At 36.2% G+C, this 26,984-nt stretch overlaps 1 protein-coding gene and 1 non-coding gene across 2 annotated transcripts in view; one reads left to right on the top strand and one right to left on the bottom strand.

Annotated features, from left to right (window-relative positions):
* Positions 1-26,984, top strand: part of CDH2 (cadherin 2) — a 273,767-nt gene that overhangs the window by 4,673 nt on the left and 242,110 nt on the right. The gene's annotated exons all lie outside the window — the stretch shown is intronic.
* On the bottom strand, positions 12,725-12,829 carry LOC126004859 (U6 spliceosomal RNA). The gene has a single exon (XR_007494095.1). It is a non-coding gene; the product is annotated as a U6 spliceosomal RNA (small nuclear RNA).

Genomic DNA, 26,984 nt, shown 5'->3' with positions numbered 1-26,984 from the left:
TTGGCTATTATTTAAGAAATGTGTCAGTGTCTATATTTTACAGTTTTATCTACCAATATTATTTAAATTTGTTCTTTTGGCTCAAATACAAAATAAATTGAGTTTTGGTACTGCATTGACTTAATAAATTTTATCAGCTACATAAAATATTGAATTTAGATTTTGTCATTCGGATATTTTATATCTGCAATCAGTATACAATTTTTAGAACCCAATATTTTCCAGTTGGTTTTAGAATTGTACGTTGAGGGGCCGGTGAGGTGGCGCGAGAGGTAAGGTGTCTGTCTTGCAAGCGCTAACCAAGAAAGGACTGTGGTTCTATCCCCTGGCATCCCATATGGTCCCCCAAGCTAGGGACGATTTCTGAGCGCTTAGCCAGAAGTAACCCCTAGCATCAAATGGGTGTGGCCCCCCCAAAATAAAAGTAAATAAATAAATAAAAGAATTGTACATTGAAACATAATTTGTTACAACAAATCATTATGCTTTATTTTCTGTTTTATTTTCTACTAAATACTGGTTTTGTTTTAGTTTTTCAGAATATTCTATCAGTTTATTTGAGCAGATGCTGGTCTTTGATTATTTAACTAAATGTTGATAAGTTTTAATTAAACAACCCTACTCACTCCAAGAAAGGGGTATATATAGATACATGTTTTAGTAAGATCTTTATCTTCTAGATACATTTTATATACATATGTTTATAGTAATGGATTAAGAACAATTTATTGTGTTTTTTGTTTTTTTGGCTACAGCAAGAGATGTTTAAGGCTTCCTCCTAGCTCTGCATGCAGGAATTCCTTTGGTGGTTGGAGATCCTATGGGATTCCAGGGATAGAACCTGGGTTGATTGTGTGCAAGGCTGCCTACCAGGACAGAAATCAAAGGGAGAAGAGATAGGTGGAATGAAATGGGGAGCAGGGGCCAAGGAGATGTGAGTACATCAGGGGTGAAAGGCGCAATATGGCTAAATATTCAAACTACAGAGTTGACTACACTGAAACGAGATAGAAATTTGGAAAACCAAGAAAAGGGGATTGGTGCTAAGTAATATGGATGGAACCTGGGAACCCTGATGGAGGTGGAAAACACTCCATGTTAGGATCGATGCTGGAACATAATGTGTTTAAAACCCAGCTCTGAACAGCATTGTAAATTATGATGCTTTAAAAAATTTTTTAGAAGATAAAAGTACTCAAAAAATCAGTGAATTCTGAAACTAAAAAATGAATTTAGGAGCTAAAACATTTCTGAAAGATTTATTTTTTTAACTAGAATGTTTGCTATGAATATTTTTTTAAATTGTATTTATTTATTATTTTATTTTATTTTTGATTTTTGGGCCACACCCGGTAACGCTCAGGGTTACTCCTGGCTATGCGCTCAGAAGTCGCTCCTGGTTTGGGGGACCATATGGGACGCCGGGGGATCAAACCGAGGTCCATCCTAGGCTAGCGCTGGCAAGGCAGACACCTTACCTCTATCGCCACCACGCCGGCCCCATTTTTTTTTTTTTATTTTAACTTTGGGACCACAGATGGAAGTGGTCACAGTTTATAGTTGAACCAACTGTATTGGTGTTTCCAGTAGAATTCTGGTTGACTGCATGCAGGGCAAGCTCCTTACCGAAGCTGTACTCTCACACCATCTCCCCTTGCTGCTTTCCCATGTTAATTTTAGAAGGAAAATTGGGTTATACATTCTATAATGCTATTTTTTTGATGGGGTGTAGGATTGAGACAAGGGTAAGCAGTGCTTAGGAGACCTTGAGGGCCTCATGCAGGACAAGTGTCCTAATACCTATACATCTCTCCTGGCCCCAGTGATGATTAATTCCTATTCTTTATTACTCTAGAAAACTTGGTGTACTTAGTTTCTGAGATTTCAATTGCACTTAGAGCATTTAAGATCCAAGGTTCATAATATGTTTGTGTATTATTCATCTTATATGTGTGTTGAATAAGGACTGCTATCGGCATGTGTTTCTTATAGAACAAGTACCAGAGTTTCTTATAGAACAAGTATCAGAGTTTCTTATAAAACAAGTACCTGATGTGTCGATCAATAGCTAATCAGTAGTTTGTGTGTATCATTTAAGGTAGTTTGGACACCTTGAGTGTAACGATACTCTTCTGTGAAGTGAGCTGCTCTTATATTTTTTCAAGTACACAAACTGGTGGTCAAGGGGCAGTAAGGCCGGGGGTTCTAATCTGATCCAGAATAGTTTATTCTCCCAAATTCTTCTATGATTTTTCTAAATTTTCTAGAGAATCTTGATCCTGGTTCTTTTTAATTGTCTCTCCGACAGACTTTTTCTAGAAGTTCTGTGCTTCTTAGGACTGCTTCAAACTATCTCAGTCATGTCTCCTTTTTACAGAGTTTGGATTGGCTTTCATTTTTCAATGAAGTGCAAGGATTTAAGATACTCTATGTAATAGAATGTGCTTTTGGAGAATCACTAAAAGTATTTCAGTACATGGAATTAGCTCAGTGAATATAATACATGGCTTGTTCAATGTATGAGGCCCTGGTATACCACAGAAGTGAAAAAAAATCAGTTAAAGTTTCAAGCAATAGTTTGTAATATTTGATCAATTGAAGGCCAATTGAAAATGTTATGTTCTTGGCTGTTTTTGGTGGGGCAAACCCAGGCTTCCTTTGAGTTCTACACTCAGAGTTCATTCCTTGAGTTCAGGGACTATATACAGCCAGAATCAAACCTGGGTTGACTGCATGCAAGGCAAATGCCCTATACCTGTCTTATTGCTTCTTCCCCAACTGGTTTTTAAACATTTTTTCCCATTTTCTGTGCTGCTTTCATCATTAAAATATTGTGTGGAGGGTTGGTGAGGGTTGAGGGTGTATAGGGGTAAAGGAAGATAAATATTATTAATAATAAAATTGTTAGTTTTATTACTTGTATATTTTTGTTTCTTTGGGAAAAGATGACATTTATGGGACTATTGAGTCCCATACTAATACACATTAAACATATAAAGGAGTTTGCATTTGGAATGTAGTTCTTTAACAAATACTCTTCTGTAGTACATTTTCTATAGATTTCTATATTCAAGAGGAATATATTTATATTAAATATATAGAACTATGCATTGAAGCATCATTTTTTTTTGTAGTTTTTGGGGTCACACCCGGCAGTGCTCAGAGGTTATTCCTGGCTCCAGGCCTCAGAAATTGCTCCTGGCAGGCACGGGGGACCATATGGGGCGCCGGGATTCAAACCGATGACCTCCTGCATGAAAGGCAAAACGCCTTACCCTCCATGCTATCTCTCCGGCCCCTGAAGCATCATTTAGAATAGCAAAAGACTCAAATATTTGATCTCTGAAAATCTAATAGTGGGAACTGAATTAGTAAAATATGATGTAGTATGTGGTTAGTGTTAAAAAAATCTACCTAGTGTGTGGTAGTATAAAATATTTTAGTTTTCAGCCTGGTTCAAGAAAATGATAATTTAGCTCTCCCAATGATTTTGGTATTATTATTTACCTAGAAATACTACAGGGAAGACAGCCAGAATAATCAGTGGGATTTCACGGTTTCTGAGAGAGGAGAAATTGAATCAAGACCACAGGTATAAGCTGTAACTGAAAAATAGAAAATCAGGTAGGGTAGATACCAAGTGAAGATGATCTAAACTAAGACCAAAACAGTCTGAAATTGAATTTAAAGAAAACTGTAGCAGACTAAGCTATAAGTAGGTCCAGAAAATGATAAGCTAAGTTAATTGGTTTTTAAATAATAGATAAGTTTCCATGTTGTATGATGGAATGGCCACACTTTTTTCTGTTGAATAAACTGTTGTGTGTGGAGTCTAAAGTAGACCTTCCAGTGTCTCCATTTTGAGATATAGAACAGTAGTTAGTAGAAGAAATAAATGTGCTTATCTATTGCTTCTATCTGTTAAGGAAACTTTTAAATAAATTTTACTATGTAAAATTGAAGAATTATTAAAATAAATTTTAAAACAGCTTGATCTATTTAAAAGAAGATGCATAAAAACAACAGGGCATTTAGGTAGGGTCACTTGGAGAAGTTTGTGATTCATGACTTTTTTTTCTTAAGTTTTCTTTCATAAAATATCAACTTATTTAGCTGTTGGTAAATACTCCATTGTATTTTAAATGTTGGTTTATATATTAATTAAAAAATCTCAGCAAGATTTTAGTATTAAAAATAGTAACATGACTAGAGTATATACATATATATTATGCTACATATTCTAGTAAGAGACTAGTTTTGTGTTAATTAAAAATTGACCCTTATAATTAAAAAGCTATATATAGATTTCTTCTTTATGACATATATTATTTTATGTTTTGGTGGAGTAATGAATTAGTAAAAGAATAGAGACAGTTGGAATATTTATTATTATAGAAATCACTGAAATGGAAATGTGAATTGACTCTTTTTCTCATTATTAAAATTTGAGGTCATTGTATTTTCTCCTATTTCATGAAATATCCAACTTCTCTGTGACTATTTTCAGTAAGGGCTCTAACGATGATCTTTTCTGATTATTTCGATGTTTTCATTTCTAAGACATTTTACTTTTTTTAATCATTGTCAGCAGGTCACTTACATAACTTATTCACATAACATATCTAAAAGAAAGTCACGGAAACTTCAGACATTTATTGCCACACCTCTCTTAATGCCCTCTCAACTGTTTCTTGTGCTCAGACATGAAAGAACTTAAAAAAACTAAAACAATTATTTTTAATTCTAAAAAAGAAACTGATACTTCAGTTATTTCTATAAATGTGAGATAAGTGATTTTGAATTGAAGCTGGAATAGAAATGCAATTGACATCTGAATATTAAGTAAATCCAAAGTTAAATCATGTCTATCATAGTAGATGTGAACCTCAGAAAATAAATATTTAATGTTAAATTACAGAGGAATTTAGTTTGTCTCCATAGAAGGGTAATATTTGTTTATTTTAGTTAACTTTTAGTCACATTCTGCATTTAAAGTTTCTAAAGATTAATTCATTTGTTGGTTATTTTTAATTATATTTTTTATGTTTGGGACTTGCTCCCATGTGATGCTTAGGGACCATAATTCCAGCAATGCTGAGGATTGAAGCTGAGACTTACATGTGCAAACCTAGCCTCTATTCATTGTTGAAAAATTCCACTCTCAAAAGAAAAAAAAAAGACTCACAGTTAGTTCATAATGTTCTTCAGATTTTCTTGACCAAAAAAATATGCTAATTTTTTCTCTTTTTAATTAACTTAAATTACTTTTTGGATAATTTATTTAAGCACTATAGTTACAGATATGTTCATAATTTGGTTTCAACCAAAAATGTACATCCCCCTTCATCAGTGCAACTTTCCCACCACCAATGTCCCCCATTTCCCTCCTCCCCCACCTCACCTCTTGCCTGTCTTTGGGACATTCTATTTTTCTCTCATTGTCATTGTCATGGTAGTTGTTAATGCAGTTACTTTTCTTCTTCTTCTTTTTTTTTTTTGGTTTTTGGGCCACACCCTGTGGTGCTCAGGGGTTACTCCTGGCTGCCTGCTCAGGCATAGCTCCTGGCAGGCACGGGGGACCATATGGGACACCGGGATTCGAACCAACCACCTTTGGTCCTGGATCGGCTGCTTGCAAAGGCAAATGCCGCTATGCTATCTCTCCGAGCCCCTGCAGTTACTTTTCTAACTGTGCTCACTACTCATTTATGGTAAGCGTTAGATCATGGGCTGCTCTTTCTGGCCTGCATCTCTATTCGTCTCTGGGTATTACAATACTGTCTTTTATTTATCTTAAATCTCGACAGATGAGGGAGACTATTCTGTGTCCTAGCTCTCTTCCTCTTAGTCTCATTTTACTCAGCTTATTTTTTTCCCTCAGGGTTATCCATTTTGGGTTCATTGGGCATAGTTTTTCATAAAGTTTTGGTGAAAAAATTAAAAGATGGGAATGTATTAATTATTAATATGGAATATTTCCCATGTTTCAATCATTTGAGTAAGCTTTTTGTTGCAAATGATATTATTTGGCCACTTGTAAAAAGTGTGTGTCCCATGGTAAAAAGATATGCTACAAACAGGATTGTGTGAGTGTCATGTGGAGTGACGAGTGCAGAGTTTTAGTTGTTTCCTATGGAGAAAACCTAGAACTGTTTTTCTCTTTTTGTAATTTGACCTGTAATGTGGGTGGATACACTTGGTCTGACTATGGTCTCCTATAAAATGTCTAGTGGTTGTGGAGCTATTAGGCAAACACTGAAATAATGACCTTACAACCATTAATTCTGTTGAGTTTAAAGGAAATATAATCCACTTTCTCTGTTTTGCTTAAATTTGTAATGGACTAGGTTCTGACTTCACTCAATTTTTTTCTTTTGTTTTCTTAATTAGTTAACTCAACAATTCAAAGTCTGAAGTTCATTCTTTGTAGCTTACTGGTTCAGTAAATAAGGGGAAAATGTGTTTTGAGCAGCTTAAATATTAACCTTTTCTAACCTTTTTTAGACACCAATCCCCAGGAGTCTCTGGTGACAGCATCTCTAAAATTGGGTTCTTACATTCTGCTTCTCTAGTTCTATTACTAGGGATTCAGAATTAACATTTTATACATACAACACACATGCTCATAAAATATAAAACATATACAGTTAAGTGCTGACTGTTTATAAATTGAACATAATTACTGAATCACCAGTACCTAGCAGTTTTTCTTGCATCCTAAAAAAAATTTTTTGGACACACCCAGAAGAATTGCTGAAAGGCCACTCTCATCTTGGTGATTCGGGTCATCCTTGGTGATGCTCAAAGAACCAATTGGTGCTAATAAACTCTGTTCTCCTGTGTGCAAAGCAGGTGCTCCAGACCACTGGAATTTCTTTCTGGCTCCTCCTTTCTAGTGCAATTTTCTCTTTGAAGCATACATGTTTATTATTTCTTCATTTTAAATTAGAAACTATTTTTGATAACATTACTGCCTTTTAATATTTAAGAGGTAGTCATTACCCTAAACAATGTACTTTGATAAATACATATTTCCTGGCTTTAAATTATTTCCTTTTATTTGTAATACTACTCCAGATGCTAACTATTTTATTCTAACAACATTAATCACTTTTGCAATCATACATTTCCTTTTCTGTCTGACATCTTCCACTTCATCTGAATAATTATCCATATATTAGTGCCATCTATTTTTAATAGTAAAAATTAGGAAATGCTCATGGACACAAAACATAGCTGAGAAAGTAGGAAGTTGACAGGTGATCTAAAAAGACGGGCTATTTCAGTGCAACTGTAATATATGTATTTGTCATGTAAGCCATGAACCTTTCTGAATTTTTTACTTAAACACCTTATAGTTCTGGTCTTTTGTCAGTAGGGCTTCAGTCACATGCCAGACATTTGGAATTCCAAAACTTATTACATGTCTTGCTTTTCCCTGAATTGAAGTCTTAATGGAGATGATTTGAGCTTTAATAAAATTCCCTAGTGAATTTATTAGTGACCTATTTCTCCCAAAATTCCTATGTAGATTTATTTTTATAAAGAGCTAAATTGAGGGATTATAAAGCCACACACTGCTAGTTTTCTGGCTAGTCAGTGCATCATTGAGTTAATTGACCCTCTTTCATGTTTGTTATTGTTAAAATGAGAGGTTGTCAAGAAAATGCATAGTTTCAGGCTAGTCCTGTAAATTTCTTCTTAGATGCCTTTTCTCTATGTTCATAGTAAATATTTGTAGATTTAGATTCTAGATGGAGAATTCCATACTTAGTGATGAAGACTAAAGAAATGAATCCAAGGTTAGAGCAACAGTACATAGGCTAGAGCATTTGCCTTGCAGAAGCCTGAATTGATACCTGGCAACCTATATGGCCACCTGAACATTTCCAGGGATAATTTCTGAGTGCAGAGCCAACAGTAACCCCCCATCACCACCTTCTGTCACCCAAAACCTAAACAAGAAAATCAATTTAATTCCAGAACCAATAACCTTCACACAAGTTTATTGATGCACAGGCTTCATATTCTAATATTTCAAAAGGTGGTTTTCTTTGTATAGTACTATCAATGTATTGGAATTGTGTTTCATTCTTACATAGTTTATATCAGAAATTGTTAACATAGTATTTGTGTTTTTTAAATTAAAATTTATTTACAGCTCTGCCTTTTCTGCTTGACAGATTATAAAGAATATTTGGGGATAGTATAACTTGATTTAATTTACAAATTTATCAGTAAGTATTATAAATAAAATTGCATTAAATTGCATCCCATATGGTCCCCCCACAAGCTAGGGGCAATTTCTGAGTGCTTAGCCAGGAGTAACCCCTGAGCATCAAATGGGTGTGGTCCGAAAAGCCAAAAAAAAAGTCTCTAATTTATAATACTCCCTTTATTTTTAGCTTTATTTATAAAACTACATTTTGTTTTTTTGGTTTTTGGGCCACACCCAGTGACACTCAGGGGTTACTTCTGGCTATGCTCTCAGAAATTGCTCCTGGCTTGGGGAACCATATGGGACGCTGAGGGAATCAAATTGAGGTCCATTCTTGGGTCAGCCACGTGCAAAGCAAACACCCTACTGCTATGTTATTGCTCCAGCCCATAGGGAAACATTTAAAAGGTGACAGCAGCATATTTACTTCTAAATAATATTGGATTATCTGTAAGTTTTCTATTTCAGTTTATGACTTACATTAAAAACAATTTGGAAAACTGCAAGTTACTTTTTAATTCCATATGTCACAAGTATTTACAAGATTCTAATTTTAACTTTATTTTATTTTATTTTGGTTTTTAGGGCCACATCCGTTCGATGCTCAGGTCAATGCTCAGGGGTTACTCCTGGCTAAGTGCTCAGAAATTGCCCCTGGCTTGGGGGGACCATATGGGATGCTGGGGGATCGAACCTCGGTCCTTCCTTGGCTAGCACTTGCAAGGCAGACACATTACCTCTAGCGCCACCATGCCGGCCCCTAATTTCAACTTTATAAAGTCTCAGGTGTTTATAACTAAAACAAATAATTCTATTCATTTATTTACTTCTCTGTCAGTCATCTATTGCATGTGTATATTCTTCTGGATGTCTTTGCTGAGTAAGCCAGAATATAATTTGAGAATGCTCAATTACATATATGGATTTCTCAAATTTATGTTATTCTACAATTTATTTATATTTTGGTATTACATGTGTTTTTATATACATACCATAACACATGATGACTTATTTGTCAAATTTTTAAAATTCTAAGCTGAATTGCAGTTTAGTTAACTAAAGTTTTTGTAGATGATTTTAATTCTTTTACTCTAAAAGAGTAGGGAATTAAGGGTTGAAGAAGTAGAATAGATTTAAGGAGATTTTTCTGGATTCAGTCTCTAACACTGAATTCTAATAAATGTTATTTGGATTATGTACAGTTGAAGAAGAGGATTAATATATACACCATGTTACAGCAGTTTTACTTGGAAGTCATATATAAACAAGAGTATCTCTAGGATCTGTCTCTTTATTTCCCCTTTCAATTGCTGACCTACATCCCTACCCTCCTGCTTCTGATTCACTTCTTTAATGTCATTTTATAGTCCTATGCACTTACAATTGTGTATATTACTTTAAATTCATTTAACATGATGATGAAGAAGTGATAGAAGAAACAGTTGAGAGTAAAATAGCCTATTGGGGGGCTGGGGGTGGCGCTAGAGGTAAGGTGTCTGCCTTGCAAGCGCTAGCCAAGGAAGGACCGCAGTTCGATCCCCCGGCATCCCATATGGTCTCCCCAAACCAGGGGCAATTTCTGAGCACTTAGCCAGGAGTAACCCCTGAGCATCAAATGAGTGTGGCCCGAAAAACCAAAAAAAAAAAAAATAGCATATTGGTTGATTTGAGCACAGAATCTACAAAACGAGTAAAATCATTGCAGATGCTAATGATTTATTAATGACTAGATAGAGATATGTTCTTTATAATTTAGCACATCTAAGTGTTTTATTCTGTCTTAATATTACAATTTTTTAAATTGTTTTGGTGGAGGATCAACCCCCAGACCACACATTCTAAGCATATGCTCCACCAGATAATTTGAGTAATTACTGAATCACAAGAACTATTTTTAGAACCTTACATGTTTTCACTCATTTAAATAGCAACACAAATGTATTTTAATTTTACCAATGGTAATATCAATCAAGGTAGGTGAAATGAATGACTGTTGTGCTCAAAGTTTTTTGTGCTGGAACTAAGAACTTCATGTACTCAGATTTTCCTTAAAAGAGAAAAACGGGCCAGAGAAATAGCATTGAAGGTAAGGCATTTGCCTTACATGCAGGAGGACAGTGGTTCGAATCCTGGCATCCCATATGGTCCCTCCAGCCTACCAGGAGCACTGCAGGCTGTGACCCAAAAACAACAAAACAAACAAACAAAAAAAAAACAAAAAAAACAACTAAAAAAAAAAGAAAAAAACAAAGCAGAATTGATACTTAGTTCTATCTTGTTTATGTTTGAAGTTCACATTTTGCAGTAGAGTGGAGGAGGTTTGAGCCACCCCAGAAGTGTGCAGGCACTCTTGTAGCTTTGGCACTCAAGGGATGAGTTATGGGGGAATGAATCCTTTGAGTCTAGCCTTTTGAAATCTTTCCCCAGCCCTGAAGTTCAACCTTGAACATTTTTTCTGTTGTAAGATATATACATGTGGAGGATTATTTACATGGTTAAAGTATTTTAAATATATTAGAATAACTTCTAGCGAGGTTAAGAAATTAAATATTATTGTATCTTGGAAAACATTTATTGCATCTTCCAGCATATTTCAACTGGGGAAAATCATATAAATAGAGGCCATAGTCTGATAATAGGGAGTAGTATCAGGAGATGTAGGCCAAAGTACAGGAAGAAGAGGATAGAAGAACACTCTTAGAAATAAAACACTAAGCTAGAGGCCTGATCTCATCTCCATATTTCTGTCCTTCAGAAGTTATTTTCAGAGGTAATCTTCTGTCTTCATTTTTCTAATAATCATCATTTTTTAGACCAATAGCATGCAAGTTTTATATTATCTGTATTTTAAGTTGTATATGTCATGCATGGAAACATACCTTAAGCATGTATGTTTACATATTAATACATTTTATTTGCATTTGCACTGTATTATGTCTAAGATTTTATTCACTTGAGTTGAATAACGATCATTTGCTCATTTTCACTGTCATAGGGCACTTTGCATGCCATGAATGGGATGACAATTTACATTCAATATATAGTTGGTTAGCTTGTATGTGCAGTTTTATAATTTTGAGGCTATAACATTCTTGTACATAGTCTTGGGAATTAGTGCTAGAAATACACTTAAGGGCTGCATTTCTCAAACTTTTAGTATATAGAAGAATCATGAAAAGCTTGATGAAACATTGATTCCCATCCCTAGCATCTGTATTTCTGAGTCACCAAGTCTATGGTAGAACCAGACTCACACAAAGTCCTGGGTCAAGAGTGCTTCTTTACTCTGCAGTATATACACTATGGAAGAAGTGTTGACTTATAAACTGTGCATTTACTTTTATTTCAAGACTGTTTTCAAACTTGTCCACCTCCACCATACATATATTGTAAAATTTTCTTGGTTTTTGTATACTTGTTGTCAAACATAAAAGTTATCTGGTTTCTCTTAATTTTTGGCTTCTTTGATTTGTGTTCTAATATTAAAGTAGTCACAATTATTTTTAATATTTTTATGGCCTTTTTCCCCTTGAGTTAGTACAAACCTTGGTCTACAGCATAAAACTTATGAGTTTTGCCTTGTTTTTTTGTTCATTTCCTTTCTTGACATTTTCAGTCATGGTTTGCATGGTGTGAATCTAAAAGTAATCGGAAAGATGACTCATGTGATTAATAAGTTACTGAGCTCTTGATATGTAGCAGGTCCGATCTTCACTTGCATTGGTTTTTGTAATCCTCCTGTGAGCTACCTGAGGTAGGTAGGTCTTGATATCATTAACTTTGTTAAAAATGAAGCCTGACTTAACAGTTATTCACTAGAAGGCTTACCTCTCTAGAAGGTGGCCAGTGGAGTCTTACAAGACAATCTTTTGCCTTGCCCCTTGAAATATATAACTGAGAATACAGAGAGAGCAAGATAAGCTTGTCTACTCAAGGTTTTGAAGGATTTAAGCCTGGAGGAAGATTTGGACTTTAGAACTAGGATTTAGAGGATGTGAGATTCCAGCAGTAAATTTTGGCTTTATGAGCTCAGTAGGAAAGAGAAAGATCTAACAGAGTTAGCTAGAAATAGAATAGGCTATTGTGGAAGCAGGCATTTTGTGTCACTGACCATATGCTCCTTGGTGATGACTTTAAGGATAATTTAGGTAATCCAAGTAACTGAGGAGTGAACTGCCCAGATTTTTTTTATTGACTTTAAGTGGAATTAACTCAGACCTGTAGTAACCTTAAGTAGACACAGAAACTATGTCTCATAATCTCTTCTCCACCACAAGGATCTCCTAAGCATTTGGTTGTCTATTCCCAGATCCTTAGCCTCCAGCCCTCAGAATGGACTTGTAACCCCCTCATATAGTATTACAGATTTTATTTGTTTTCTTTTTAACATTTTAACATTGATATTTTAAAATTTTATTTTGTTTTTACTTTATTTAAAGAAAATGCATCACATAGGTGACATACTTGGCCATGATACATTTGTTTTTAGATAAGTCGGGCAAAGAAAAAAAAATAGAGGGCTTCATGAGTTTTCATGTCATCCTTGCACAGGATGTTAATCTTCTCTGTATATTTCAATTTTATTGTATGTACTGCCAAAGCTAGCATTACTTTAATCTTTTATAATTCATTACTATTGAAACTTTATAGGTCATTTTGGTATTGGATGATCTATTATAATGCTTTTAACCATCTCATTTCTAGATTAATAAAATGCAAGAATCAGCAGATAGAGAACGTGGTTTACATAGGGTCTTGGCCCTAATTTCTCTCCTTTGAAACACACCATCAATAATTCTAGCTTGGGGCTGGAGAGATAGCATGGAGGTAAGGCATTTGCCTTGCATGCAAAAGGATGGTGATTCAAATCCCAGCATCCCATATGGTCTCCAAGCCATCCAGGAGCGATTTCTAAGCATACAGCCAGGAGTAACCCCTGAGTGCTGCAGGGTGTGAACCAAAAACAAAACAAACAAACAAACAAACAAAATTAATTCTAGCTGAAGTCTAGCTCTCACCAAGGCCCTTGAAAGTTCACTTTAGCATCATGAGATTTGCCCTGAGTAGACAGAATGACTCCCCAAAGGGCAAAGATATGTTGTGATTACTGGTTCTGTGTATCAATTATTTCATACAAAATTTCCAGGGGTTGACAGAAGTCAACAGAGCTTTTGCTAGTGTGACTTCTATCTAGGAGTAGGATATAGGGGTTCAATGAAACTTTTTTAAATTTTGAGTTGACCTAACTATTGAGTTTTGTTGAGTTATCCCCTATGCTAGTTCAGAGTTTGGCAGTTGCTCTCAGAATGGAAGATAGGTTTCTGTGGAGACAGTCTTGCTCTCAAACTCAGGATGTCTTAGAAGATCTATGGTTCTACTTTCTAAAGACTGCTTGGAACTAATGGAGCATGCAAGACGACCATAGCAGAAATTGCACAGACTGCAATTTGTTAGAAGCAAACAATTCTCTGATCCTCAAAGTTATTCTAGGAGAATTTAGGAGCCCACAATCTACTCCATTCCCAGAAATCTTAGGGAGAGAAGAATTTATTTGGGGGAGTAAACCTTCCCTATTTAGGTTTTTGAATGCTTCTTGGGCTAAGCCTCCTGTTTGTAATCTGACCTTTGAACAGGATAGAATTCAGAGCGGAAATGAGAATGGGAGTCTGTTGGACAGGATAAGATAGTGCCTCAAATGTGTTGGAAATTGTCTCCATCAAGGCATGTGAATCATCTGATGGTGACAGCATCTTTCTAAAAGAAACCTTAGAGTGCCTCGGTGACTCCAACTTTAGGCCTTGTCCTGGGAGTCTTTCCTCTAGTACAGCTCTGTCTCTGAGGAGTTTCAATTTGCAGTAGCTCAAAATTCTTTACCTTTTCTTTATGAGTCCCTTTTAAGAATGACAACTTGGTTCTCTCTGCAGTATGGGCTGCTCTGTAGGTGGGTGACTTACGATGACACTCTTTAGGGAACCACTGTGAATATGTTTTGGCCAGAGAAGAGCCACCGTAGAGATTTTGTTTTACTTGTAACAAGAGTGGATCACTGGGTGGAGAATGACCCCTGATTCTGCATCCCACTTGCTGCTGGCTACTGAGAAGTATTGAGGCAGTCAATGTGGTGTTGTATTTATGAGTCTTTATGTTGTATTTATGTACTTATGGGTCTTCCATTAGTAATTTAAAATTGGGTAATGGACAGGATTCTTGAACTCAGTGATGTTTATGCAGTAAAGACTGTTCCCAGTGGTTGAGCAGAAGTTGAACAAATCCCTCTTTTCTGTGCTTCGCTGTCTCTGTTTATTTGGGATCGTTCCAACTGGGGAAGTTCTTACCCGCCTTAGTCCTTCTCCTTGGTCCAGCTACAATACCATTATCCAGAAGTGTTCACCATTTACTAAGGTATTCGCCATGAATCCTGAATTTTCTGAAGTCCTTTACTTGCAGGCTTTCTTCACTCTTTGTTCTAGAATCTACTTCTGTAAACAGCTGCTTTCCTGGAGAATAAGCACCAGGAGTTGTGGTCACACATCAAGATCAAAATACCCTGTGGTTTAGGAATTAAAGCCGCTTGATGTTAAAAAACCACCTGCTCAACTATAAAAACCAGCTACACTGCACATTCAAGGTTGTAAACTGCCAAGTTAGTAAATGGGCAGGGCCCTTTACCCCCTTATGCCCCCATTTTGGACTCCTTTTTTATGACTAGAGGTCCCCTTGTAGTATGCCACATGCCAAAGTCTTTGAAAAGCCCAATAAATATAACCTCTTGTTCCAGAACTAAGTTCTGACCCAAGTGAAATAGAAGCCAGAAAACTAGCAAGTGGGATAGAACAGCATGTGAAGCTTAGGGTATGTATATATGGCTGCTGTCTGTGGGTATACCTGTTGCTAATAGTGAAGCCCCAAATTCCACAGAAATGCTAACATAGCCAAAGGCAGTGTTGCTCCTCATCCTCGAATTCTCCAGGGATTTGTGAACTCCCACCATGGAAAATGAAATCAGCACACTTGTTTTCTGTGGCCTTCGAATCCCGTGGGTGGGGGAGGGATAGGCCAAGCACAGCTGCCCAGATTGTTCTTTTGAATACAGGTAGAATCAATCCATCCCTCTTCCCTAGACTAGTAGTTTAGTAGTTAGAGCATTTCTTGCTCTCACACTCCTTGGGACTCTTAAAAATGTGACTGTAAATACCAGTGAACTCTTAAATGTGTGAGTAATATTTACCAATATTTAGCAAGTGGACATTACACTGAGAAAATTATACTTCTTTATTATGTTAAATTCTATTTACTTACTATATTAAAATATAAATCTACTTGTAAATTTAGCATAAACACTCTTATGAAAAAGAATTATTTTTTTTCCAAAACAGAAGATGCAGTTAATAGGAGTAATATTGTACTATTAGATCTTTCAAATTTCCTCAATGTCTCTTAATTTTATATTTGACACAATATAACTAAAGATCTATCCCATTTTTTAAAATTGGGGTGCAGACATTCAACCATGTTTTTAAAAATTGTGCTAGTATTACTTAAAAGTCATTTACTACTAAACTCTTTGGAATAAGATTAGGGTACACAAATACTTGTGAATATACATTAAAGTTGAATAGAATGAATCGATGCATATCATTTCTTTGTGACAGTTTAATGGACATTTTTCCTGTTTAGAAAATATAGTTAACACATTAGTTGCTATTGATTTATACATTATAGTAAAAATATTGCAGTTGTGAAAATTTACTACAATAAATTTTCTGATGTACAAACTTCAAAATTTAATGTGTCCCAATATTCTGTACTTCTACCATTGGTTTCATTATCTAGTGTGTTCTAGGCACTACTCATATAAAATATGATTACTTTATCTTTTACCCATAGTGCTCTGTTCAGGTCTAGTGCTTTAGAATGTTTACATTTTTGAGAACTGTTTCCTATGGACTGAAACCCAGCTCTTAATTACCAAGTGCATAACAGTTTCAAGAAGGTCTTTCCAGTGGGTGTCCCATGATCTCTGCTCATTAGTCTACATGTTGGAACAATGGTTCAAGTGGTAGTAAAAAGATTTGTTGACACATATGTCCAGTTGTAGCAAGATAGATGTGAGGTAATCATGAATGACTTTATATTGTGTGTGTTTTATGGCTGAATTGCATCATTTTCTTTACACTGAAACATCAGAGGCTAGATTAATACAACAGAATATGCTGTGTAAGTGGACTGCTGTTAGACGAAAGGTACATCTTAGATGAAAGTTTTGTCACATTGCTGTGATTTACTCATGTCTTTCCTTGTATTTGTGGCTCTTCACTGTATTGAGTGATAGTATGGTGAGTGACACAGCACTCTGAAAAAAGCCACCTTTATAGAGTCAGTTTTTAGAAATACATGGATCATGCGCATGTACTAAGATGTCTTGGACCCCTGCTCTAGTGCCTGAGAACACCCATCCATGTACCACTGGGCAATATATAATTGCTTGTTTACATTTTAAGGGGCATTAGAAACAATTATATCAAAGGGATGATATATAATAGAAAGAGAATATATCAGATTATGTACTAGAAAATAAGGTGTGATGATTATATGGTAGAAATGATAGAAGGGAGTTCAATTTTTGTGCATGTATTTTGTTAAGGTATCATGTACCATCTACCTTCTAGAACATTCCATTTTACACTTATGTGTGAACAGGAATGAAAAAGCAAAAAATTTTATTATGAAAATAGTTTTTGATTTGCAGTTTTCCTGGATATATTGTGTAAGTAGGATGTGTCCAAACCATATTTTGATAACTTTCATTTCAAGGTTGCATGATTGGCGAAGTGGAAAGGGACATATTTCTTAGCTTTGCACAAAGTTTCTTTACATGCAAAAAAAAAAAATCAGGAAGAGAAACATCCCTTTAAACCTACAGCATGCACACTGCAAATGTCCAGATGCCATAGTTGAATCACTCATGATAGCTTTGGGTAGGGAAAAAATATTTTTTCCTGAAGCCCCTTGTTTGAAACTAGATCAGCTGTTAACAGGTCTATATGTTACCTCTCAGTTTTTAGGGAGTGCTTTGGGGTTGCTTTGTTATTATTTAGTTTATTAAAACACCATTGGGCAGGTAACAACCTTTATTGGGAGCAAGTTCAGGAGTGGCTTTCAATTCTGATGTTATTGACGATGCCCTCTTTTCACTCACCACCTTTCTGGTAGCTGCTATGAATAATTTTCACAATGGGTAAATGGGTTGTATTTATCTTATCAAGGACTTAGTATTTTATATATATGTATATATATATATGTATATATATATCAGTTATTGAGACAGTAAATGGCTGAAACCAGTTAAAAGAAATGAAAGGTTTTTAGGAAATGGACCCAAAATGTACATGAAAAAATGCAGGGGCATTTAAAGTATGAAAAATATACAAAGAATATATTAGAAGCTTTAACTTTTTTTTCAGCTACTAAATGTCACTTACCATAAGTAAAAATACTATTTATGATATGTATTAATTGAGAAATTTTTTCTGTACATCTAGGAGACTTGGAAGTAAGGGTATAAGTTTAGATTGGGGTTATTTAAATACAGCATTTAAGTAAGTTTTATCTCATCTAATTTTTGAGGTAAAATATTAGAAAATAATAGAAACACAGTATCCTAGCACAGTTTTCTTTCTGTTTGCTGCTTTGTCTATAAAATAGTATAATAATAGCACCTACCTACCTCATACCGATGTTGCAAAGATTTTTTTTAAAATACACTGCATAGACAAGTGCCAAGTAATATATAAATCATTTGATACAGTTTTGAGCATTGCATATAACATATTGTAATCTTTGATGAATGTAATGAGTTAATAGGGCAAAAAAATAATCTAAAGCAGGATTTGCCTGCTCTACTGGAATTGCTTTAGGGCATTTCTGAAACTTTTAATGGCAACTTAATTACATAACTGCCAGATTCACCATCTCTTGATAGTGTTATAATTTTACAAGCCAACTAAATCTGTAGGTGTTTTGTTTTTATGTGTTCCATTAAACATACCAGTCCTATGTGGGTAAACTGTGGTCTATATTTTGAAACTTTATTGTAGAAAATAGTCCTCTCTGGATAAGTCTCTTTTTCACAGGGACTGAGGAGTGTGGAATTACACAGGTCAAGTGGTTTTCTCTTAATGTTTCCATGTTTCTGTCTTTAAACATGATTTGGCCCTACTCTGGAGAGGTTGACACACTGAAACGTGATTTGCATGCACAACTCACATTTTTATCCATAAAACGATTGCTTTGTGGTGCTGTCTTCTAGTTCAGTGTTCAGTTTCAGCAAAGTTGTCATTTTCTTGGAATGGCATTGATTAACATTATTATTTGACAGTTTTCTTTGTTGTGACTTTATTAAAAGGAATGACAGAATGAAAGTATGAATGATAGAGATAATCAAGTTTCTATCTGAATAACGCAGTAGAAGTTGATGGAAATCTCTAGGTGGATTGATGGAAGTAAAGGAATGACTTGAGGAGGTATTTCACATTTTTTGGTGGCCTAAAATATAAAGAGTTATGTCCGGAAAGATAGCATGGAGATAGGGCATTTGCCTTGCATGCAGAAAGATGGTGGTTTGAAACTCGGCATCCCATATAATCCCCGAGCCTGCCATGAGCGATTTCTGAGCATAGAGCCAGGAGTAACTCCTGAGCACTGCCAGGTGACCCAAAAACAACAACAACAAAAAATATGTGAAGAGTCAGTGCAACAACTACCTTTAAAAAACAGTACCTGCTTTTCAGAAGAGTCTGTTAAAAAATACTACAGTCCAAGTTAGAAATTTGTGTAATTCAATAATATGTAAAAGAATATGATCTTGAGTAATATACTTCAATCCTCTCCAACATCATGGGTGAAATTCCATAAAATGTGGAGGATCTAGTGTCTGATTATATTGTGATTTATGTGTTCAAAAGTAAGAAAAGGGGGTGCCAGAGCAATAGCACAGCATTTGCCTTGCACTCAGTCAACACAGGAGGACCCCGGTTTGAATCCTGGCATCCTTGAGCCTGCCAGGAGCGACTTATGACCATAGAGTCAGGAGTAACTCCTGAGTGCTGCCTGGTGTGACCCATTAAAAAAACAAAGTAAGAAAAGGTAGTCATATAGATTGTTTTTAAGCAGTCCCCATTCTTCTACAGCATATAACTAAGACAATACTTTAAAATTATATTTACTAATAGTTTATATGTACTTATATAATTTAGAAGACATACCATGGAATATTGTTAAATATTTCTAAAACTGTTCTCTAGTTCTCTTGGACCATTACCCACCTAAAAAACAATCTATTGTTCTTATATTTTTTTTGTCACTATAGTTTTGTTGTTGTACTCTATGTAAAAATTCTTTAAGAATAATTATTATTTCTTATATAATAATGGCATTATTATATAAGTTATATTATATAAGAGAAAAGTAATAAAACAACAGTATCATCATAGCAAATAATCTTTGTCTCTTCATGAATGAGGTATAATTTTTAAGGCTTTTTTATGCTTTTCAAAAAACTATCACTTGGGCCGGAGCGATAGCACAGAGGTAGGGCGTTTGCCTTGCACGCAACCAATCCAGGAAGGACGTGGTTCAAATCCCTGTGTCCCATATGATTCCCCAAGGTAGGAGCGATTTCTGAATGCATGGTCAGGAGTAACCCCTGAGCATCACCAGATGTGGCCCAAAACAAAAACAAAAACAGGATCTACCATTGTTATTATCATCAAATTATCATCATAGTTATATCATTATTATTGATAGAGGCAGAAACTGTGGCATCAGTGAAGTTATGCATTTTTCAAAGCACATAATTAGTAGGTAGTAGAGACAGACTTTAAGACTAGGCAGGAGTGGATATTACAGTAAGTAGAATACCTTGCACATAATTTAGCTGGTTCCACATCCAGCACTTCCTATATAGTGTCTCCGCACTTCCAGAGTGATCCCTCTGCATAGAGCAAGCCTGGAGCAATTTTGGGTGTGTCTCTCCCCCCTCAAAAAAACCACACAAATTAAATAGGTTTTCTCCACAATCTTCCTCCTTATCACTGCACGCATTACCATGAAAATGTCAGGGAATAAGCATAAAGCTGAAGAAGGCTTTCACAATTCTTAACTGCATCTGATAATCAGCCTTAGAGCCCTCCAATTGTTACTGGAATTTCACCCTGCTGTATATCGATAGGGGGACAACACCCAAGCTGATTAAGAGTTAAATCCAATAGAACCTGGGGTTTACTAGGCATCTCTAGAGCAAGGACTTCATTCAGAGATGATGTTTTGTCCCTGCTTATAACTGTTCTTCACCAGAACAAAAGATAGAGAGGTGAGGAGACTTGAGTCCATTGTGGCTGCCAGAGTTTGGATTTAGAAGTAACTCAGAAGTCATCGAATGAATCAGTGACCAAGCTGACTATGAAAAATAATACTACTTAAAGGGAACCCAAAAGACTCTGAACTCTAAAGCTCATAGTATGAGAGTATGAGACAGGAAAATTTTGAGAGCAAAAAGCGATGTTGCTGCAAGTTCAGAACTGGAACAGATAGACTAATACTAGCAGACAAGCCTGACTCCTCCACTCCTATTACACTTCTGTCCTTTCTAGACAAGGAGGTCGATCTCCAGTCTAGGATGAGTAGAGCAAATACTTGTAAGAGGAAATTGAAACTCAAGATAGGTGAGCTGATTGTGTGAGAGCACAGAGCGGCACTAAATGAGTTCAGATCCTCTGGCCAGCATGAATTTCCTCCTGGTGGGCCGGGAGGACTTGCAATTGCTTGTAATCTTTGAAGGAGAGTGGAGAAAAAAAGAATTTCTAACAGCTGGGACAGGGGATAATGTTTCAATTAAACACAGAATAAAAAAGCAAAATCTCTAATGTAACGTTTTCAAACAAAGAACTGCAGAGCTTCATGCTGACTGGGGCAAATTTCTGGATCCAGTAATTACTAAAGATGACCTGTAGCTTCAATTTTCTGATATACACAGTAACTAGGAAGCAGCACAGAATTGTTAAAATCAGAAAAACCAATTGTTGATTTATTCCTTCTGTCATTGTTAAGTTAATGGACTTGAAGACTAAGTCTTAATCTTAGGTAGCTAGCTATGTTGTAAGTTATGGAGTTTAGAATATTTCAAGAGATGGACTGCCTGCAGCTACATCTGTTAAATATATGTGTCTTCAAATTTTGAAAGTGTTTTCGTAAGTCATGGTTTGAGACTCTGGTTTTGTGTTTTAGACAGATATTCCAAATTACTTACTAGCCCAAGAAAATTTGGGAATTACTGATCTGGGGCTGGAAAATAATACAGGCAGTAATGTACTTGCTTTACTATAAAGGCTTGCCCTGGCATGTGGCTATTCCTCAATTCCAGGATCCCCAGCAATAATCATGTACCGTCCCTGAGCATTATCCCTGAACATTATCTGAGCATTGTCCCTGACCAATTCTAGAAAATGCCCCTGAGCACCTCTGGGCATGGGCCAGCTCTTACCACTACCACCACCCCCCCCCCCCAAGAAATACATGGCCATGAGTTAGTGTGTGGTAATAGTTTTACTACTAGTCAGTCCATGAATAACCAGATGCCAGGTACTTTCCTAATTAGTATGAGCTCATTTGATCCTTTACCCACCCCACGAGTGGGTGCTTGCTTCAAGTATATATTGTACAAATTGGGAAACTGTGGCTTTTCTGGACGGCATTCAAATTTAGGCAGTTTGACTTATTTCAAGCATGTGCTCTGGAGAACTGCAAACTTCTCCTTTTAAGAGTTTGGATCACAGCCACAGGTCATGTCTGGGCTTGTGCCCTGAAGTTTTTCAGAATTAGGGTGTATCTTTATGAAGAGTCTGGGAGGTCTCATTAGATTTCCATGATACAGAGAGGGAGGATATATGAGGAAACTAGGCAGAATAATTAATTTATAGAGATCAAAATTTGTAGGGTTCACTGTAAATTGTTGCCCCTGAGGGCCCTGTATCAGCAGCAAAGAGACGGGAAGTTACGACTTCGCATTTGCCTTGTAGAATAAAGACCAGGGTTATTTGGATTGACTACAAGCTTGCTGAAAATCAACAGGCCCTTTGTCCATGCAGCACCTTTTGCCTGGAATGCCCTTTTCCACTTCCTCTTCTTTCTCTGGGCAAATTTTTAATCATTTTTAAAGACAGAGCCTAAATGTTGCTTCTGTGATGAGGTAGTCTTTGATTCCCATAGGCAGGTTTATCTGTTATCTTGTTGCTTCTGCTTGTTAGCACTTGGTCCCCGATGTTTGAATTGTTAAAATTTTGAGATTATTTTTCTAAGTTTGTGCTTCCAGGCTCACTGTCCCTGAGCAGGGGACACTTAGTAGGGAGGGCTCTTTCCTCCATTCCCCATTTACATGAGAGTCCTTTTCTTTGCAATGCCCTGGCTTTTTAATTTTTTTTATAGTGTGCATATCAGTACTATCTGCCCTTCTTCATATTGCAGCCCCCACTGTTTCCAGCCTCTGTCCTAACTTGTCTCCCAGCTGTCACTGGCCTCCCCCGCCCCAACCTCCCCCCCATTTCCATGGAATATCAGAGAATTCTCTATCTGACACAATATGCCTGTGCTTAGAATTCCTGCCAGGCACCTCTGTCTACATAATAACCTCAAGCCCCCAACCATCTATATGATGTAACCCCATCTAACTCTCCAGCCTCAACTTTTGACTTCCTGCCTCACTTCTTGGGCTCCAGTGACACTGAACTCATTGTAATTCCCCAGGCAGTCTGCTGTTTCTTGCTGTCTTGTTCTGGCTCAGGCAGAGGCTACTGGGATGGCTGCCCTGCCACCACCATTGCCTGGCTGCCAATGGAATGTACTTGGATTTTCTCAGCCCCCTTCCTTGGAGTCTTTTCATGCCCTCTGCTTATCTCCCCTTCTTTAGACTTTGTGTCACAGTCACCTCTATTTTCCTCCCATGTCAGGCCTTGAACTTCTCAATGCAACCCTCTTTTTCACTCTGCTTCTGATGGCAAATGGATATCCAATGTGATTATTTATTGTGATTATTTATTATTGTACTTAGAATATTCTAACCTTGGAATCTTGGAACTTTTGGAGGTGAGGTCTTGGGCCTTTCACCTCTGAGGGAGAACCTGTTTGCTCTGTTGTAATATGTGGATAATTTCACTCTTTTCAGAGGAAATATTATGAGCATAAAGATAGCATTGTTTTTATAAAGATTAATGTAATATTCCCTGAAGCAACAAAACTGTTTTAATGGCCCTTTTTGTATGATGAGTATTTTTTTCACATTTTATATATGTCAGTTTTTTAAAGCATCAATAAAATTAGTTATATGATATTTATTTTGATAGGGCATTCCCAGTGATATTCCTGCTCTATTTGGTTTGAGAGATGGGTGAGAATCCTTTCTGGTGGTGCTAGGGGACCACCCAGTTCCAGAGATTGAATCTGATATGTGCAAAGGAAGTACTCCAGCTTATTAAACTTCTTCCCAGTCCAATAATAAGAGTTTTTGACACTGGAAAATTAATTGCATTTAAAATTTTGTAGTCCACAAAGTTATATTTGCTTGAACAGTCACTTTTGTTTATTTCTAATGACCTACGATTGCTTTTGCATGATAGCATTGGATTTTCAAGCTAGGCCCTGTCTAGAACTTTTTTAGTATTTGGAAAATTTATGTGATTGACAACTTGTTTTTTGGCATCACAGGACTTTGTGAGAAGTTCTTGCTCTGAACTTCCAGTACCTCATTCTGGACCTAGTAGGATGATCAGCTAGTGGTAGGGAGAAGGCATGGAGTCTGGGTTTTTGTTTTCTCTAAAGGAAAGTGGTCCATTAAGAGTTTTCTACTTTTTAAAAAATCTTTTTTCAAAAAAATTTTTAAATTTAAGACATAATGAGCCCCAGGTGTGGGGATGTTCTTAGGTAAATAGACATCCTTTTGGTAGAATATTATTTCACTTCCTTAGTCCAGTTGACATTGCTCTGGAGACATAGTGGGGTTCATTAGTACAGTGTGTTGTGCTTTGCAATACACCATTCCTCTAAACCTTAGAAGCCTTTAGCATTTTCCTTCTAGTTTGACAATCAAAAATGCTTCCTTATAGTATTAGATATCTTGATCAAACCTATCTTGTAATGCAACTCATGGTTGGATAACACTAAAGTATTAAATGGGTGTTAGACCAATGCTTATTTGGGGAATGTTCACAGAAGGCTAAAGCATAAACCCTGCATGCATAAGCCCCCAAATCTTTATTTATGGTTCTAGATGGCCTGACAAAGCACTGCCTGAGTGCCCCTAGTTTTACACCCCAAGCAGTAATAAGATGTGGGCCTGAACTCTGAACCTTTATGCCCACACAGCTTGATTTCATAATTGCTGGAGATTGGCTTAGGGTCCCTGAGCTTTGCTTGAAAGGCTGTTGCCAACAGATAAGTCTGCTTTCTGGTATGGGCCATGTCCAAAAAGCTCTATGGAGTCCTGCAACCTTGAGCCTATATCAGCCTTCTAAGGGTGTTATGAGCACTAAGTGAATGTGGCCGGCCATACAGCTCAATGTTTAGCACAAAGATAGTCTAATAACATCAGGTTAGAGTTTGTGCACATTTCAGTGTTTCTTCTGTTTGCTTTTTTGTACATAATTTTGTTCTATTTGGACTCTGCTGAAAGGGGGAAATCAACAATATTGTAATAGGAAGAGAAATTTCAATAATAAGGAATCTATTGCAGATTAATAAAAGCAAATTGTTTTGTTCATAGGGAAGAATTTTGAAAAGGTCGAGCTATTTCAAGTGAATGTGAAAATCACATGATTTCTGGATATTTTCTATTAGCTGCCAGTATTTATTTGAGAGGTTTGTGGCAAACATTGTTTCTGTACTTTCATTCTATGTAGGAAGGGGCCATTTTTAAGCAAGGAAAATGGGCAGAGAATATCTGCAAGGGATGGCATGTGGAGGGCAAATGTTCCTTGTTTCAAAACAAGGAAGACACAAATTTAGAAATGGACTTTAGATGTTATAGCTGATTCTCGGGGCAGCCCTGTGATTCTTCAAGGTCTCGGACGGGATGCATGTTGCTATTCATTACCCTCTAGAGTTAAAGATTCCAGTTAAGCCTTTTGACTTTATTGATTGATCTCTAGGTTTGTACCTATGCAACTGCCCTAACCCCAGGCTGGGATGGAATGTGACCCTGTTTACTCCTGTCTTCCTTTGTTTGCTTCTGTGCTCTGTGTACTCTGCCTGTCCTACCTCTACCTCCCTTCTCCAAATGGTGACCGTGGCCCCTAACCTCTCAGTGGATATTGATTTATAGGCTGTTGACTCATTTCATATGGGAATCTTAGCAGTTCATATATTTTTGATTAGTTAAAATCAAAAGGTTTTTGTTTTTTTGTTTTGAAGAAAAAGTGTATGGTTATCAGCATTCAGGCATCCAACTGTCTACTGGTCTAAATAAACTGGGCGTTGGGAGCCCAGCTTACATCTCAGTCAGGTTCTTTGTTCTTAAGATATATATCATGTTCATAAGATACAGCATATATGATATATAATGTAACATGATTCATTTGTTTTTGTTGTGGTGCTTTGGAGCTGTGCCCTGTTGTGTTCAGAGCTTACTCTTGGCTCTGGTCTCATGGTGAGAAGTACCTCACTAGTCTAAAAATACACAAACTTAAAGATAGCAAAAGTGAGATTTTTTAATGGCCTTTAATATCAGTCTTGCAAGATCAGTGGCTGGCAGGGAGTGGTACCCACATGTTCACAGATGGTGTTTTTAATTCTTAAGGCTGATCCTTGACCCATATCCCGATTGTCCTCATAGGCTCATATTCTTGTCGGGGGGCAGGTTGCTTCCTTGCAGATAGTGTTTCCATATATATTTTTTTCTTTTTTCTAAATATATTCCATAGTCTTTGAGACCAAGGACTCTAAACTCTGTTTACTCCTATAACTAATGTAGATCTGATTTCATCTTTAACTGTGAATTTTCACATCCTGTGTTTAGCACCTAGGGATTAGTTTCTGGTAAATTTCCATTTTTTTGGGGGGATGAATCACTGCTCATTGTGCAGGAGAGCACTTTTGGCTCTGCTCTGGGGTCTATATGTGGTGCTGGGGTCCAGCAGGGTTCCGCTGCATATAAGGTGTATAGCTTAACCCTTGCACTGTCTTACTATTCGTTTTATTATCTTTTCCAAAAAAGTAAATTGTTGCCAATATGAGAAAAAATCTGCATAAATCATTCTGCTAAATTTGTCTTTCTTTCCCTTCGATTGCTACTATCCTAAATTTGTTACTTATTATTACTATTTTGTATATTTCTGTTCTTATATGACTTTGTATTATAATTTAGAACTAAACTTTATATAAGTGGATCATTGATCATGTTTCATATTTATTTTTTCAGCATTTTTGCTACATTGTACGTTGAGTCTAAATAAAATTTGGAATGTTGCATAGATTTCTGGCATTATTATATATTATATATAATATATTATATATATATTATATATTTGTGATTTTATTTCTGTTTCAGTCTTACATGAACTTAAAAGTCAGTCTTAAAGTAACTGACTTTTTGTTATTATAAAATATAAATACAACTTTTATCTTTTTAAAATTTTTATTTTATTAAAACCATTATGATTTACAAAGTCCTTCATAGTTGGATTTCAGACATACAGGGAATTAGGGCCAATCCCACTACCAA

This window comes from Suncus etruscus, chromosome 3, assembly GCF_024139225.1.
Source record: "Suncus etruscus isolate mSunEtr1 chromosome 3, mSunEtr1.pri.cur, whole genome shotgun sequence".
In the NCBI taxonomy this organism is placed as follows: Eukaryota; Metazoa; Chordata; class Mammalia; order Eulipotyphla; family Soricidae; genus Suncus; species Suncus etruscus.
This window is presented reverse-complemented; position numbering and strand designations above follow the sequence as displayed.